Genomic DNA, 17878 nt, shown 5'->3' with positions numbered 1-17878 from the left:
CAAAACATCACTGCTCTCGAGAAGATCTGCATGGAGGAATGGGCCAAAATACCAGCTACTGTGTGTGCAAACCTGGTAAAGACCTATAGTAATCGTTTGACCTCTGTTATTGCCAACAAAGGTTATATTACAAAGTATTGAGTTGAATTTTTGTTATTGACCAAATACTTATTTTCCACCATAATTTACAAATAAATTCTTTAAAATTCCTACAATGTGAATTCCTGGATTTTTTTTCACATTCTGTCTCTCACAGTTGAAGTGTACCTATGATGAAAATTACAGACCTCTGTCATCATTTTAAGTGGGAGAACTTGCACAATTGGTGGCTGACTAAATACTTTTTTGCCCCACTGTATATATATATGTTTTTTTCTGCATAATCTAGTGTGTCAAAAAGTCTGCCTATACAAAAATATTCATGTTCATTTGCACATTTAACAGTGTTTATTATGGCTGTTGTAATTTAAAAAAAAATATTCATTTATTTAATTTTTAATTAATTATCTAAACTTTGTTTATATTTGATTTTGATTTTTGAGAGTTTGTAATATTTTAGATTAGGGGTGTGTAAACTTCTTTTACCAAGGACCGTTTACTGAAAAGTCAAGTATGTTGGGGACATTTTGATGTTTGTTTTTTTTATTATAATTTTTTTTTAAAACAAATATTATATATATTTAAAGACACAACTTTGTGTTATAGGTGACTAAGTATACTATTATTAGTCATTAGTGTAAAAAAGAATTTTTTTCCCAATTCTTAGCTCTTTTTATTACATTTTTACTGTTTTTCCCCATGTAAAAATAAAATGAAATAATAATAATATAATTGTGCAACTGCATAATCTAGTGTGTCAAAAAGTCTTCCTGTAGAAAAATATTCATGTTCATTTGCACATTTAACAGTGTTTATTATGGCTGTTGTCATTCAAAAAAAGTAATTCATAAGTTAGTATTATTAAATGTTTAATGAATTAACTAAACTTTATTTATATTTTATTTTTATTTTGAAAGTTTGTAATATTTTAGATCGGGTGTGTGTAAACATCTTTTTACCAAGGACCGCTTACTGAAAAGTCAAGTATGTTGGGAACATTTTGATTTTTTTTTTTATTATAAAAAATGTTAAAAACAAATATTATATATATTCAAAGACACAACTTTGTGTTATAGGTGACTAAGAATACTATTATTAGTTATTAGTGTAAAAAAGTATTTTTTTTTTCAATTCTTACCTCTTTTTATCAAATGTTTACTGTTTTTCCCCATGTAAAAAAGAAAAAAACATATATATATATATATATATATATATATATATATATATATATATATATATATATATATATATATATATATATATATATATATGTTTTTTTCTTCATGTTTTGGGTTATTTTTGTCATTTTAAATGAAATGAGGCACATTGTCATGTTAGCACCCCGACTCCCGACAGTCATGCAGAGTCTGTCGCTTCCTCCATGCTTCCTCCAAACGAGCCGTTTGGAACTTGCACAATTTGTGACATCAGCAGATTATCCATATAAGGTAAAGATTTGCCCAAAGTGCTTTGCGCGAGTCCGCAGTCTGACACTGTAGTCCATGGGTGTCCAAACTTTTTACAGTGGGGGGCCGCATACTGAGAAGTGAAAGTATGCGGGGTAGAGATGTCCGATAATATCGGGATGCCGATATTATAAATGCTTTAGAATTTAATATCGGAAATTATCGGTATCGGTTTCAAAAAGTAAAATATGACTGTTTAAAACGCGGACGTCGGGAGAAGTACAGAGCGGCAATAAACCTTGAAGGCACTGCCTTTGCGTGCCGGCCCAATCACATAATATTTACGGCTTTTCACACACACAAGTGAATGCAAGGCATACTTGGTCAACGGCCATACAGGTCACACTGAGGGAGGCAAGGGCTTCTGGGTATTTGTTCTGTTGTGTTTATGTTGCGCTACGGTGCGGATGTTCTCCCGAAATGTGTTTGTCATCCTTGTTTGGTGTGGGTTCACAGTGTGGCGCATATTTGTAACAGTGTTAAAGTTGTTTGTACGGCCACCCTCAAAAAATGTTTACTTTTTGAAAGCGATACTGATCATTTCCGATATTACATTTTAAAGCATTTATTGTCAGGCTTGCCCCTGACAGTTTGGTTGTGTTTTAGTTTTTCCTCTTTGTGTAGTATTTCCTCTTGTTTTGGTTCTGTTTCCTGTTTGTCTCCCTGAGTGCTGTGTCCCCTCAGCTGTGGCTGATTGGCACCTGGCCACACCTGGTGTCAATCAGCCAGCTGCTATTTATACCTGCCCTACCCTCCAGTCACTGCTGGATTATTGTCATTGTCATTGTCGCTAATACTTGTTGTCACTACTACCTGTCATAATAATTGTTGTTGTAGCTCTGTCTACTTTTGTTCACTCTGCTCTTGTCATAGTTCCTTCGTGTCACAGTAAGTGTTTTTTTGTTTCTTGTCGACAGTTAGCTTTTGTGCTATTTTAGTTCATAGCCAAGTTTGTTCTCCGCCTTGTGCGCGCCTTTTGTTTGTACCCTTTTGTTTGTTTTTTTGCCATAGTGTTTAATTAAATCATGTTTTCTCGCTCAATGCCTGCCGTAGTGATGGGTTAATGAGGCGTCATGAAGCGTTTCGACACATTGCAAAACTGTATTGATACTGTGTCGATACTGTGTCACTAAATACTGACACCTGCTGGACATTAAAAATCCCTACAGGCAACCTATGGACCGACTCAACTGACACTGATTTTATGTCCTAGTACAGGGGTCACCAACCTTTTTGAAACCAAAAACTACTTCTTGGGTACTGATTAATGCTAAGGGCTACCAGTTTGATACACACTTAAATAAATAAATATATTGTCATTTGTAAGTTACACGTAAGTGTGATTTAAACAAGAATAACTAAATAAATAAATTTATATATATAAAAAAATGGGTATTTCTGTCTGTCATTCCGTCGTACATTTTTTTTTCCTTTTACGGAAGGTTTTTTGTAGAGAATAAATGATGAAAAAAACACTTAATTGAACGGTTTAAAAGAGGAGAAAACACGAAAAAAATTTAAATAAAATTTTGAAACTTAGTTTATCTTCAATTTCGACTCTTTAAAATTCAAAATTCAACCGACAAAAAGAAGAGAAAAACTAGCTAATTTGAATCTTTTTGAAAAAATTAAAAAAAGAATTTATAGAACATCATTAGTCATTTTTCCTGATTAAGATACATTTTAGAATTTAGATGACATGTTTTAAATTGGTTAAAATCCAATCTTCACTTTGTTAGAATATTTAACAAATTGGACCAAGCTATATTTCTAACAAAGACACATCAGTATTTCTTCTAGATTTTCCAGAACAACAATTTTAAAAGAAATTCAAAATACTTTGAAATAAGATTTAAATTTGATTCTACAGATTTTCTAGATTTGCCAGAATAATTTTTTTGAATTTTAATCATGGTAAGTTTGAAGGAATATTTCACAAATATTCTTCGTCGAAAAACCAGAAGCTAAAATATTTATTATTCTTTACAATAATAATAAAAAAAAATTACTTGAACATTGATTTAAATTGTCAGGAAAGAAGAGGAAGACATTTAAAAGGTAAAAAGGTATATTTGTTTAAAAATCCTAAAATCATTTTTAAGGTTGTATTTTTTCTCTAAAATTGTATTTCTAAAAGTAATAAGAAGCAAAGTAAAAAATAAATGAATTTATTTAAACAAGTGAAGACCCATCCATCCATCCATTTTCTACCGCTTATTCCAAGTGAAGACCAAGTCTTTAAAATATTTTCTTGGATTTTCAAATTCTATTTGAGTTTTGTCTCTTTTAGAATTAAAAATGTCGAGCAAAGCGAGACCAGCTTGCTAGTAAATAAATAAAATTTAAAAAATAGAGGCAGCTCACTGGTAAGTGCTGCTCTTTGAGCTATTTTTAGAACAGGCCAGCGGGCGACTGATCTGGTCCTTACGGGCTACCTGGTGACCGCGGGCACCGCGTTGGTGACCCCTGCCCTAGTATATACAATAATATAAACCAAGTCATTGTATTTCATTTAGGATTATTTCATATCTTCATTTAAATAAAAATATACTTTTATCTTTTTTAGATACAGTCAATAAATAATGTGAACATGTATCATAACATGGAAATCTAAGAGAACGTGTTGTGGACGATTGTGGACTGGGAATTTTTTTAATTTGATTTTTTTACACATTTTTATAAAAAAAAGTTTTTCCGACGTATTACATTTTAGACGATTTCTCTTCTTAGTTATTATTTCTCCGGCTGTAGAAAAGACACGCTCACAGGGCACAGAGGAGGCGTCAGTGCGACACAGTTCGCGTATCGGTCACGTGACCAAAACAGCTCATGATCGGTCACGTGACTTTCTAAAAGCGGTACGTGCACCGACACAGGGTTTTGCTCTATGAGCTCGACGCATGCGCCGATGCATCGGTGTTGCCGGACCCATCACTATTCATAGCCAAGTTTGTTTTCCGCCTTGTGCGCACCTTTTGTTTGTACCCTTTTGTTTGTTTTTTTGCCATAGTGTTTAATTAAATCATGTTTTCTCGCTCAATGCCTGCCGTCATCTCTGCATCTTGGGGTTCGTCACCAACAAACTCTGACATTTATCGGCCAATAATATTGCCAGTCCGATATTATCAGACATCGCTAATAATTACTGTATAACGTTCACCCATTTCCATACTTAAATAAGAATAACAGACCAAATTAAACGTTACGCCAGGGGTGTCAAACGTACGGCCCGGGGGCCGGATCAGCCCCGAAAACATGTTTTATCTGGCCCGCGGGATGACTTCGCTAAGTATAAAAATGTACCTGAAATTTTTGATTGAAAGAAACAGCTGTTCCAAATGTCACCACTGGATGTCGCAATAGCAATTCTTTGTATTGTTGTAGATGATGCTAGATATGTACAAAATAAACCACATGTTAGTACATCAGTCGAGGAAAATGATCAAACTACATAAATAACATCCTGTAATTTGATTTTGATATCATTTTTTATCTTGATGGATTGAACATTAACACCAATGTAAGGAAGGGATAGTAGTTTGTTTAGAGTTGGGACACGATGGACAGATTCCGGCCAGAATCCTTCTTTATTTTGCTGAAAGGTGGGTGGCACTTGTGGGCAATTGTGGTTTGTGTGCGTGTGTGTGTGTGTGTGTGTGTGTGTGTTATTGGTGTGGTATTTAGTTGTCGACACACACAAGGCTGGCTGCCACCATTGATCGAAAACGGGCTGTTCTGACAAAGACGTGCTTAAAGGGGGAAATGACGTCACAAATCATACTTGCCAACCTTGAGACCTCCGATTTCGGGAGGTGGGGGGTGGGGGCGTGGTCGGGGGTGGGGCAGGGCGTGGTTGAGGGCGTGGTTAAGAGGGGAGGAGTATATTGACAGCTGGAATTCACCAAGTCAAGTATTTCATGCATATATATATATATATATATATATATATATATATATATATATATATATATCTACATCCTGAAAATATGCAAACAAAACTGTGTTTAGATAATTGATACTTCAAACTTGCATAAATAAATATTAAGGAATATAACATAACTTGGCTTCTGAGAGCTTCAAAATGTAATGAATAAAATGCTAAAGTTGTTGATAAACAAGCAATTATTTTAATAATTATATATGGTCATTTTAAATGAATTATTATGATCATTTAAAATTAATTATTTCAAATATGTTTATTTTAATGTACAATTCTAATGCCTGGATGTAATAAGGAGTCAGAAAAAATACAAATAAAAATACAATTAATTTTGATGTTTTTAGCAAAATATAGTAAATTTTTTTTATTTTTTTTATTTTTTTTATTAATAAATATATTTATTTGTAGGTAAGATAAACATAATAATACAATTTATCTCTAGTCTGGATGATTTATTTCTTGTCACCCAGTTGTCCTCCCGTCGTGAAAAAAGGCTGTCCTCACTCAGGTCCGCATTTTCGGGAGAATATTTGTCCCGGGAGGTTTTCGGGAGAGGCGCTGAATTTCGGGAGTCTCCCAGAAAATTCGGGAGGGTTGGCAAGTATGTCACAAATTGAACTACCAAATTAAAGGCACAGGAACATTACAGAACTGGTTAACGGCACCACATCCCACCTCCCCGGATTGTAAATAATCAAATGTAAATAATCAAATGTATATACTCGTTCTTATGCTTTCGGAGCTCACTATGTTCACTGCTTGCTGTACATATCCTACCAAGTGAGACCTGCACTGTTTCAATGTCCATTTCTCAGATGATGTCATTGTTGATGACTGAAGTATGCTGATATCAACCAAACCTAAACCCTCTGCTCCACATCCCACCCCCCGGATTGTAAATAATGTAAATAATTAAATGTATATACACTGATTTATTAACTTGTGTGATGACTGTATTATGCTGATAGTACAAACCCCGTTTCCATATGAGTTGGGAAATTGTGTTAGATGTAAATATACACGGAATACAATGATTTGCAAATCCTTTTCAACCCATATTCAGTTGAATATGCTACAAAGACAACATATTTGATGTTCAAACTCATAAACTTTTTTTTTTGTTGCAAACAATCATTAACTTTAGAATTTGATGCCAGCAACACGTGACAAAGAAGTTGGGAAAGGTGGCAATAAATACTGATAAAGTTGAGGAACATCCCACAGGTGAACAGGCAAATTGGGAACAGGTGGGTGCCATGATTGGGTATAAAAGTAGATTCCATGAAATGCTCAGTCATTCACAAACAAGGATGGGGCGAGGATCACCACTTTGTCAACAAATGCGTGAGCAAATTGTTGAACAGTTTAAGAAAAACCTTTCTCAACCAGCTATTGCAAGGAATTTCGGGATTTCACCATCTACGGTCCGTAATATCATCAAAGGGTTCAGAGAATCTGGAGAAATCACTGCACGTAAGCAGCTAAGCCCGTGACCTTCCATCCCTCAGGCTGTACTGCATCAACAAGCGACATCAGTGTGTAAAGGATATCACCACATGGGCTCAGGAACACTTCAGAAACCCACTGTCAGTAACTACAGTTGGTCGCTACATCTGTAAGTGCAAGTTAAAACGCTCCTATGCAAGGCGAAAACCGTTTATCAACAACACCCAGAAACGCCGTCGGCTTCGCTAGGCCTGAGCTCATCTAAGATGGACTGATACAAAATGGAAAAGTGTTCTGTGATCTGACGAGTCCACATTTCAAATTGTTTTTGGAAACGGGACGTCGTGTCCTCCGGACCAAAGAGGAAAAGAACCATCCGGATTGTTATAGGTGCAAAGTGTAAAAGGCAGCATGTGTGATGGTATGGGGGTGTATTAGTGCCCAAGACATGGGTAACTTACACATCTGTGAAGGCGCCATTAATGCTGAAAGGTACATACAGGTTTTGGAGCAACATACGTTGCCATCCAAGCAACGTTACCATGGACGCCCCTGCTTATTTCAGCAAGACAATGCCAAGCCACGTGTTACATCAACGTGGCTTCATAGTAAAAGAGTGCGGGTACTAGACTGGCCTGCCTGTAGTCCAGACCTGTCTCCCATTGAAAATGTGTGGCGCATTATGAAGGCTAAAATAGCACAACTGAGACCCCCGGACTGTTGAACAACTTAAGCTGTACATCAAGCAAGAATGGGAAAGAATTCCACCTGAGAAGCTTCAAAAATGTGTCTCCTCAGTTCCCAAACGTTTACTGTTGTGTTGTTAAAAGGAAAGGCCATGTAACACAGTGGTGAACATGCCCTTTCCCAACTACTTTGGCACGTGTTGCAGCCATAAAATTCTAAGTTAATTATTATTTGCAAAAAAAAATAAAGTTTATGAGTTTGAACATCAAATATGTTGTCTTCGTAGTGCATTCAATTGAATATGGGTTGAAAAGGATTTGCAAATCATTGTATTCCGTTTATATTTACATCTATCACAATTTCCCAACTCATATGGAAACGGGGTTTGTATATATATTTGTACCATGAATTGATGGACCCCAACTTAAACAAGACGAAAAACTTATTGGGGTGTTACCATTTAGTGGTCAATTGTACGGAATATGTACTGTATTGTGCAATCTACGACTAAAAGTTTAAATCAATCAAAAAGGCACAGGAACATTACAGAACTGATTAACGGCACACAATAGGCTTTCGTACACCAATGACTTGACTGATGAACCTTCAGAAAATATAAATAACGACAAATTAATTACAAACCGCAACATGTAAGTGTAAAAAAACAAAACAACCTAACAACATGATTTGTACATTTGTGCTTGTTCTATTTGTAAACAAAGAAAACAATCTGAAGTTGTCTTTGTTTTTAAGTTATCGTGCCGTGATTTTACCAGTCCGGCCCACTTGGGAGTAGATTTTTCTCCATGTGGCCCCCGATCTAATATGAGTTTACACACCACACACTAAACCTGCAGAAAATAGTTCTCAGGTTTCTCAATGTTTGCATTTCAAACTTTGCACTATTTTCTTACACCTTATGAAGCATTTCTTACATATTCCTTCATTTTACTGCTTACACTCCACTGCTCCCACAGTGGAGTGTTTTAAGTCTCGTTTTAAGACCCACTTTTATTCTCTGACTTTTAACACTACGTGAGTTGTGTGGTCCTCTGTTGTCCTCTGTGTTTTTAAAATTTTGATTTCTATTTACTGTTTTAATTGGTTTTACCCTTTAAAATTGTTTTAATCATATTTATTTTATATTGTTTTTAATTGTGTTTAATATTGTTGTGCAGCACTTTGGAAACATTTTGTTGTTTAAATGTGCTATATAAATAAAGTGGATTGGATTGGATTGGATTTTAAGAGTTTATCGTTCAGTGTTCAATGGGATTTGACTATTTTGTTGACATTGAGTGTTTTCCATGCTTTTGTTGACGTTTCCTTTCCTATCCGCCTTGACAGCTGAGAGGATTATAAACAGTTTTTTAAATAAAAATGTTTACATTCAATATTTTTTTCTTCTGGTCTTTTTTTCCATAGGTCATAAAAATATCAATAATTATCGATATTGCCCGATGTATATTAAAAAAAAAAAACAACGTAATTGTGATCAATAATAACTCCACCAAGTCAGGCGTGGAGCTAAATGGAACGCAGCCAGCTTCGATCTGCTGCCTGATTGGCTGATGCATGTCACGTGCCGCGCAAAAAAAAACAAAAAACCACGTCTTATAAAAAGCGATTTAAAGGTCGGCACGTTCGTTGGTCATCTTGTTTTTTAGGTGCTGCTTCAGGGTTTTTTTTACAAAAAAAAAACACGTTTTAGTGAAAAAGTCAACATTTTATGTACTTAAAAAAAGGTTTGTACGAACACGACCTCCTCACTCACGACATACACACGACGCTTAGAACAGAAAGGGAATTATTAGAAGCGTCATGTTAATTTCCTGTGACTTTGAATTACATTAGAATAAGATATTGAACAGTTTTTTCATTATTTACCTGCTGTTACTTTTTGTTTTTCCCTCCATTTCACAGCCGGCAAGCCATTTCCGGGTTCTTCGAGGATGACGCGCACACATCCTGGAAGACGTAAGACGTTTAGGGCGGGAAACGCCATTTTCCACTGATATTCTTTCCAATCCTATAGTTCCGATACCAATACTTTGTCAAATATACCTAATGTGTATGCTCATGTTTAATAAGTACTGTATTCCAAATAAAATCTCACAGGTGTTCATTTCAAATGTTAATAATAATAATAATAATAATTAGGGATGTCCGATAATGGCTTTTTGCCGATTTCCGATATTGTCCAACTCTTTAATTACCGATACCGATATCAACCAATACCGATATATACAGTCGTGGAATTAACACATTATTATGCCTAATTTGAACAACCAGGTATGGTGAAGATAAGGTCATTAAAAAAAATAAGATAAATAAATGAAAAACATTTTCTTGAATAAAAAAGAAAGTAAAACAATATAAAAACAGTTACATAGAAACTAGTAATGAATGAAAATGAGTAAAATTAAGTGTTAAAGGTTAGTACTATTAGTGGACCAGCAGCACGCACAATCATGTGTGCTTACGGACTGTATCCCTTGCAGACTGTATTGATATATATTGATATATAATGTAGGAATCAGAATATTAATAACAGAAAGAAACAACCCTTTTGTGTGAATGGGGGAGGGAGGTTTTTTGGGTTGGTGCACTAATTGTATGAATGAAATATGAAATCCGTGCTGCAGTTGCTGCTGGGCCACAACATTAGGTACACCTGCAGACTGCAGCACGGATTTCATATTTCATTCATTCACAACTCCTCCAACACGAACAATATTGTTTTTGCACTTTTGGCTTCTTATTAAATAACTTTTTCAAATACATTCAATCTTGCACGTGGAAACTTTAAGTGTGGGCTTTAGTTGATACAACACTCCCGTCAGGGGGTGCATTCTACGCCGGGGGTGCATTATCCGGCACAACACCTGGAACCTGACGCTACAAGGTGTGTGTATATGTGTGTGTGGGGGGGGGGCTTGGAGGTAGCGGAGGTGTATATTGTAGCGTCCCGGAAGAGTTAGTGCTGCAAAGGGTTCTGTTAGAAAATGTTAGAAATATACACCACACCTTGAACTCACACCAAACAAGAATGACAAACACATTTTGGGAGAACATCCGCACCGTAACACAACATAAACACAACGGAACAAATACCCAGAACCCTTTGCAGCACTAACTCTTCCGGGACTCCCCCCCCCCCCCACACACACACACACACACACCTTGTAGCGTCCCGGAAGAGTTAGTGATCCTTGTTTTGGTGTGGGTTCATAGTGTGGCGCATATTTGTAACAGTGTTAAAGTTGTTTATAGCGCCACCCTCAGTGTAACCTGTATCGCTGTTGATCAACTTTGCGTTGCATTCACTTGTGTGTGCGTGCAGAGACCGCATAAATTATGTGACTGGGCCAGCACTCGTTGGACTGGAAGAAAAGCGGACGTGATGATTTTCGGGGGGGGCATTGAAATTTGGGAGTCTCCCGGGAGGTTTGGCAAGTATGAGAATTAGTGGTGAATGCGGTGTTACCGCGGTATATAATCGGCGGGCCAGCTTTAGTCTTAATTTGATATCGCCTCAAGGGCCAAGTGAAATTACACGGCCAAATTTGGCCCGCGGGCCAGAGTTTGACACCCATGGACTAGACGTATAAGATTTCATGGGATTTAGCGATTAGGAGTGACAGATAGTTTGGTAAACGTATAGCATGTTCTATATGTTATAGTTATTTGAATGACTCTTACCATAATATGTTACGTTAACATACCAGTTGGTTATTTATGCCTCATAAAACGTACACTTATTCAGCCTGTTGTTCACTATTCTTTATTTATTTTAAATTGCCTTTCAAATGTCTATTCTTGGTGTTGGCTTTTATCAAATAAATTTCCCCCAAAAATGCGACTTATACTCCAGTGCGACTTATATATGTTTTTTTCCTTCTTTATTATGCATTTTCGGCCGGTGCGACTTATACTCCAAAAAATACGGTAATACCTTTGTTACAGACGTTTGCTCTTGGACATCCTGTCTGACCACCAAGGTACGAAACCCAAAAGCAGTGAAGTTTGCACCTTGTGTAATTAGTAAATAAAAACAGAATACAATGATGTGCAAATCCTTTTCAACTTATATTCAATTGAATAGACTGCAAAGACAAGATATTTAATGTTCACACTGAGAAACTGCATTTTTTTTGCAAATAATCATTAACTTAAAATTTAATGGCTGCAACACGTGCCAAAGTAGTTGGGAAAGGGCATTTTTACCACTGTGTTACATGGCCTTTCCTTTTAACAACACTCAGTAAAGGTTTGGGAACTGAGGAGACACATTTTTGAAGCTTTTCAGGTGGAATTCTTTCCCATTCTTGTTTGATGTACAGCTTAAGTTGTTCAGCAGTCCGGGGGTCTCCGTTGTGGTATTTTAGGCTTCATAATGCGCCACACATTTTCAATGGGAGACAGGTCTGGACTACAGGCAGGCCGGTCTAGTACCCGCACTCCTTTACTATAAAGCCACGCTGTTGTAACACGTGGCTTGGCATTGTCTTGCTGAAATAAGCAGGGGCGTCCATGAGAACGTTGCTTGGATGCCAACATATGTTGCTGCAAAACCTGTATGTACCTTTCAGCATTAATGGTGCCTTCACAGATATGTAAGTTACCCATGCCTTGGGCACTAATACACCCCCATACCATCACACATGCTGGCTTTTACACTTTGCGCCTATAACAATCCGGATGGTTCTTTTCCTCTTTGTTCCAGAGGACGCAACGTCCACAGTTTCCAAAAACAATTTGAAATGTGGACTCGGCAGACCACAGAGTACTTTTCCACTTTGCATCAGTCCATCTTAGATGAGCTCGGGCCCAGCGAAGCCGGTGGCGTTTCTGGGTGTTGTTGATAAATGGCTTTCGCTTTTACATAGTAGAGTTTTAACTTGCACTTACAGATGTAGCGATGAACTGTAGTTACTGACAGTGGTTCCTGAGCCCATGTGGTGATGTCCTTTACACACTGATGTCGCTTTTTGATGCAGTATCGCCTGAGGGATCGAAGGTCCGTAATATCATCGCTTACGTGCAGTGATTTCTCCAGATTCTCTGAACCTTTTGATGATATTACGGAGCGTAGATGGTGAAATCCCTAAATTCCTTGCAATAGCTGGTTGAGAAATGTGGTTCTTAAACTGTTCGACAATTTGCTCATGCATTTTGTTGACGAAGTAGATTAATAATACATTTTTACAGATTGTCCTTCATAATGTTGACAAAATAATAGGTAGATAAATGACACAATATGTTACTGCATATGTCAGCAGACTATTTAGGACATACTTGCCAACCCTCCCGGATTTTCCGGGAGACTCCCGAAATTCAGCGCCTCTCCCGAAAACCTCCCGGGACAAATTTTCTCCCGAAATTCAGGCGGACTCAGGTCCTCCACAATATAAAAAAGCGTACCTGCCCAATCACGTTATAACTATAGAATGATGGAGGGCGAGTTCTTGGTTTCTTATGTGGGTTTATTGTTAGGCAGTTCCATTAACGTCCTCCCAGCGCGGCAACAACACACAACAACAGCAGTCACTTTTTTGTATACCGTAAAGCAGTTCGTCTGCCGTAAACAGCAATGTTGTGACACTCTTAAACAGGACAATACTGCCATCTAGTGCATTTGATGAAAGCACTTTTGTGCATGCCACACAGCAATGCATCATCAGAAAGGGTGTTAAGCATGGTTCGAAAAATAGTGACAGAGAATAGAACAAGGATGGACAATTCAACCCTTAACTCAACAATGAGTAGATGAGTGTTATGTGTGTGTATATGTGTAAATAAATGAACACTAAAATTCAAGTATTTATTTTATTTATATATATATATATATATATATATATATATATATATATATATATATATATATATATATATATATATATATATATATATATATATATATAAATGATAAATGATAAATGGGTTGTACTTGTATAGCGCTTTTCTACCTTCAAGGTACTCAAAGCGCTTTGACACTACTTCCACATTTACCCATTCACACACACATTCACACACTGATGGAGGGAGCTGCCATGCAAGGCGCTAACCAGCACCCATCAGGAGCAAGGGTGAAGTGTCTTGCTCAGGACACAACGGACATGACGAGGTTGGTACTAGGTGGGGATTGAACCAGGGACCCTTGGGTTGCGCACGGCCACTCCTCCACTGCGCCACGCCGTCCCATATATATATATAAATAAAAAAAAATAAAATAAAAAAAAATAAAAAAAAAAAAAATATATATATATATATATATATATAGCTAGAATTCACTGAACGTCAATTATTTCTTATATATACCGTATTTTCCGCACCATAAGGCGCCCTGGGTTATAAGCCGCGCCTTCAATGAACGGCATATTTCAAAACTTTGTCCACCTATAAGACGCCCGTGTTATAAGCCGCATCTAACTGCGCTAAAGGAATGTCAAAAAAACAGTCAGATAGGTCAGTCAAACTTAAATAATATATAAAAACCAGCGTGATGTGGGCGCGCACGGAGTCGTATATCAACATGGACGGAGCTGCGTGAAAAAAGCCACCCGGCCTCTTCGCATAAACTTACCTTAACCACTCGCTCATCTTTTCTTCATCCATCCCTTCGAGTTAGCTTTTATGATGACGCCGGCTGGAAAGGTCTCTTTTGGCAAGGTCTTCCTTTTGAATATCACCATGGGTGGAAGTTTCTGGCCATTAGCATGGCAAGCTAGAACCACAGTGAAGGATGACTTCTCATTCCCTGTGGTGCGAATATTCACCGTACGTGCTCCCGTTGTATCCACAGTGCGGTTCACAGGAATATCAAAAGTCAGTGGAACCTCGTCCATGTTGATAATGTTCTCTGGCCGGATCTTTTTTTCAGCTATTTTGTTTTTACAATATGCACGGAAAGTAGCCAGCTTTTCTTGAAAGTCTTTAGGCAGTTGCTGTGAAATAGTAGTCCGTGTGCGGATGGAGAGATTGCGTCTTTTCATGAACCGGATCCCTGTCGCTTAGTAGGAGCCATTTTGTGGTCTTTACAGATGTAAACACACAAAGGAAATGAAACGTACGGTAATATCCGCGCGCTTCTTCTTCTTCTACGCGGGCGGGTGGTTGCTTACAGTAGAAGAAGAAGCGCTTCCTGTTCTATGGGGGCGGGTGCTTACCTTGGCGGTTGCTTGCGTAGAAGAAGAAGCACTTCCTCTTCTACGGGGAAAAAAGATGGCGGCTGTTTACCGTAGTTGCGAGACCGAAACTTTATGAAAATGAATCTTAATATTAATCCATATATAAAGCGCACCGGGTTATAAGGCGCACTGTCAGCTTTTGAGAACATTTGTGGTTTTTAGGTGCACCTTATAGTGCGGAAAATATGGTATATATATGAAATACTTGACTTGGTGAATTCTAGCTGTAAATATACTCCTCCCCTTTTAGCCACGCCCACCCCCACCCCGACCACGCCCACCCCCCTCCCCCCACCTCCCGAAATCGGAGGTCTCAAGGTTGGCAAGTATGATTTAGGAGCCTTTGTTTGTTTACTTACTACTAAAAGACAAGTTGTCTAGTATGTTCACTATTTTATTTAAGGACAAACTTGCAATAGTAAACATGTTTAATGTACACTAAGATTTTTGGTTAAAATAACGGCAATAATGAAATTTTTTGTGGTCCCCTTTATTTAGAAAAAAAAGTATCAAAGTACCGAAAAGTATCAAAATACATTTTGGTACCGGTACCAAAATATTGGTATCGGGACAACACTAGCGCATACAGAGTGAGAATTACAGCCTTTTTACGTCGCTGGCTTATTTTTGCTCACAGGTACTTTAATGAAGGACTGTTTTCTTACACGACAAGGCAGTTACCGTTAGTTTTAGTGGAAAAAGCGCTCGTTGGTTTTTGTGGCGACCGACCGTCAATTCCAAGTGGATAGACTCGCTCTACCGGTTAGAATAATACGCCGTAGGGCGGGCCAAAGCCAATACTGACTCACTATTCACTGTTCAATTCAAATTGAAACACACGGAACTCTAACCCTAACCAGACAGGTGAGTTAGATACTTCTATACGAAGGGTTAATAAATATACCTGTATATGTTGACAATAGCTTATTTCCCATCATGCTTTGCTTGCACTGGTGGTACTGTATATACAGTATATATATATGACATGGTTATTGTTCATTGTTTCACCCTCACAGTAGTTATTGTGTGCCTTTGTTTACCTTTCGTGTTAGTTTTCTTAGACTGGGAGTTAGGTTACTAGCAGGGCCGTAGTTACTCATTTGGAGGCCCAAGGCAAACCGAGTTTCTGGGGTCCCCCACATAACAAAAACTATATTATGTACAATATACCGCTACCAATAAAGTACTAATGAATTAAAAAGGAGGAGGATGCAGTAGCTAACCGTTAACAGCAAGCTAGCGCTCCTCATTGTAAACAAATGGGTGGGTCTATACAAACAGACTGTAATGACACCAAGTACAAGACCGTATAGAGTCGATACTACAATGATTACATTGATATTAGTTGTTATCACAAAAATGGTAGTTTTGTATTTTTTATAAAGTCAGGAAATACTTCTCTGGACACAAGAGAACTTTAATTACGACAACGTTATTTAGTGTGGTACGACACGTCATTTAGTGTGGTACGACACTTCATTTAGTGTGGTACGACACGTCATTTAGTGTGGTACGACACGTCATTTAGTGTGGTACGCCACGTCATTTAGTGTGGTACGACACGTCATTTAGTGTGGTACGACACGTCATTTACGTGGGATGACACGCCATTTAATGTGGTACGACACGTCATTTAATGTGGTACAACACGTCATTTAATGTGGTACGACTTGTCATTTAGTGTGGTACGACACATCATTTAGTGTGGTACGACACGTCATTTACGTGGTACGACACTTCATTTACGTGGTACGACACGTCATTTACGTGGTACGACACGTCATTTACGTGGTACGACACTTCATTTACGTGGTACGACACGTCATTTACGTGGTACGACACGCCATTTAATGTGGTACGACACGCCATTTAATGTGGTACGACACGCCATTTAATGTGGTACGACACGTCATTTACGTGGTACGACACGTCATTTAGTGTGGTACGACACGTTATTTAGTGTGGTACGACTTGTCATTTAGTGTGGTACGACTTGTCATTTGGTGTGGTACGACACGTCATTTACGTGGTACGACACGCCATTTAATGTGGTACGACACGCCATTTAATGTGGTACGACACGCCATTTAATGTGGTACGACACGTCATTTAATGTGGTACAACACGTCATTTAATGTGGTACGAATTGTCATTTAGTGTGGTACGACACATCATTTAGTGTGGTACGACACGTCATTTACGTGGTACGACACTTCATTTACGTGGTACGACACGTCATTTACGTGGTACGACACGTCATTTACGTGGTACGACACTTCATTTACGTGGTACGACACGTCATTTACGTGGTACGACACGCCATTTAATGTGGTACGACACGCCATTTAATGTGGTACGACACGCCATTTAATGTGGTACGACACGTCATTTACGTGGTACGACACGTCATTTAGTGTGGTACGACACGTTATTTAGTGTGGTACGACTTGTCATTTAGTGTGGTACGACTTGTCATTTAGTGTGGTACGACACGTCATTTACGTGGTACGACACGCCATTTAATGTGGTACGACACGCCATTTAATGTGGTACGACACGCCATTTAATGTGGTACGACACGTCATTTACGTGGTACAACACGTCATTTAATGTGGTACAACACGTCATTTAATGTGGTACGACTTGTCATTTAGTGTGGTACGACACATCATTTAGTGTGGTACGACACGTCATTTACGTGGTACGACACTTCATTTACGTGGTACGACACGTCATTTACGTGGTACGACACGTCATTTACGTGGTACGACACTTCATTTACGTGGTACGACACTTCATTTACGTGGTACGACACGTCATTTACGTGGTACGACACGCCATTTAATGTGGTACGACACGCCATTTAATGTGGTACGACACGCCATTTAATGTGGTACGACACGTCATTTAGTGTGGTACGACACGTTATTTAGTGTGGTACGACACGTTATTTAGTGTGGTACGACTTGTCATTTAGTGTGGTACGACTTGTCATTTAGTGTGGTACGACACGTCATTTAGTGTGGTACGACACGTCATTTAGTGTGGTA

At 38.0% G+C, this 17878-nt stretch overlaps 1 protein-coding gene across 4 annotated transcripts in view; it reads left to right on the top strand.

Moving 5' to 3' along the window:
- The window catches only part of plcxd1 (phosphatidylinositol-specific phospholipase C, X domain containing 1), a 58540-nt gene that overhangs the window by 1718 nt on the left and 38944 nt on the right, over positions 1-17878 (top strand). For 3 of the 4 annotated variants that reach the window (XM_061977553.2, XM_061977554.2, XM_061977550.2), the window contains exons 1-2: positions 9240-9383; positions 9562-9615. The exons of the other annotated variant lie outside the window; for it this stretch is intronic. The gene's annotated coding sequence lies outside the window, so the exon portion shown is untranslated. Of the gene's footprint in view, positions 1-9239; positions 9384-9561; positions 9616-17878 lie in introns of those variants that run through there. 4 annotated transcript variants of the gene reach the window in all.

This window comes from Nerophis lumbriciformis, linkage group LG18, assembly GCF_033978685.3.
Source record: "Nerophis lumbriciformis linkage group LG18, RoL_Nlum_v2.1, whole genome shotgun sequence".
Lineage (NCBI taxonomy): Eukaryota > Metazoa > Chordata > Actinopteri > Syngnathiformes > Syngnathidae > Nerophis > Nerophis lumbriciformis.
Note: the sequence above shows the minus strand (reverse complement) of the source record. Positions and strands in the feature narration are given on the sequence as shown.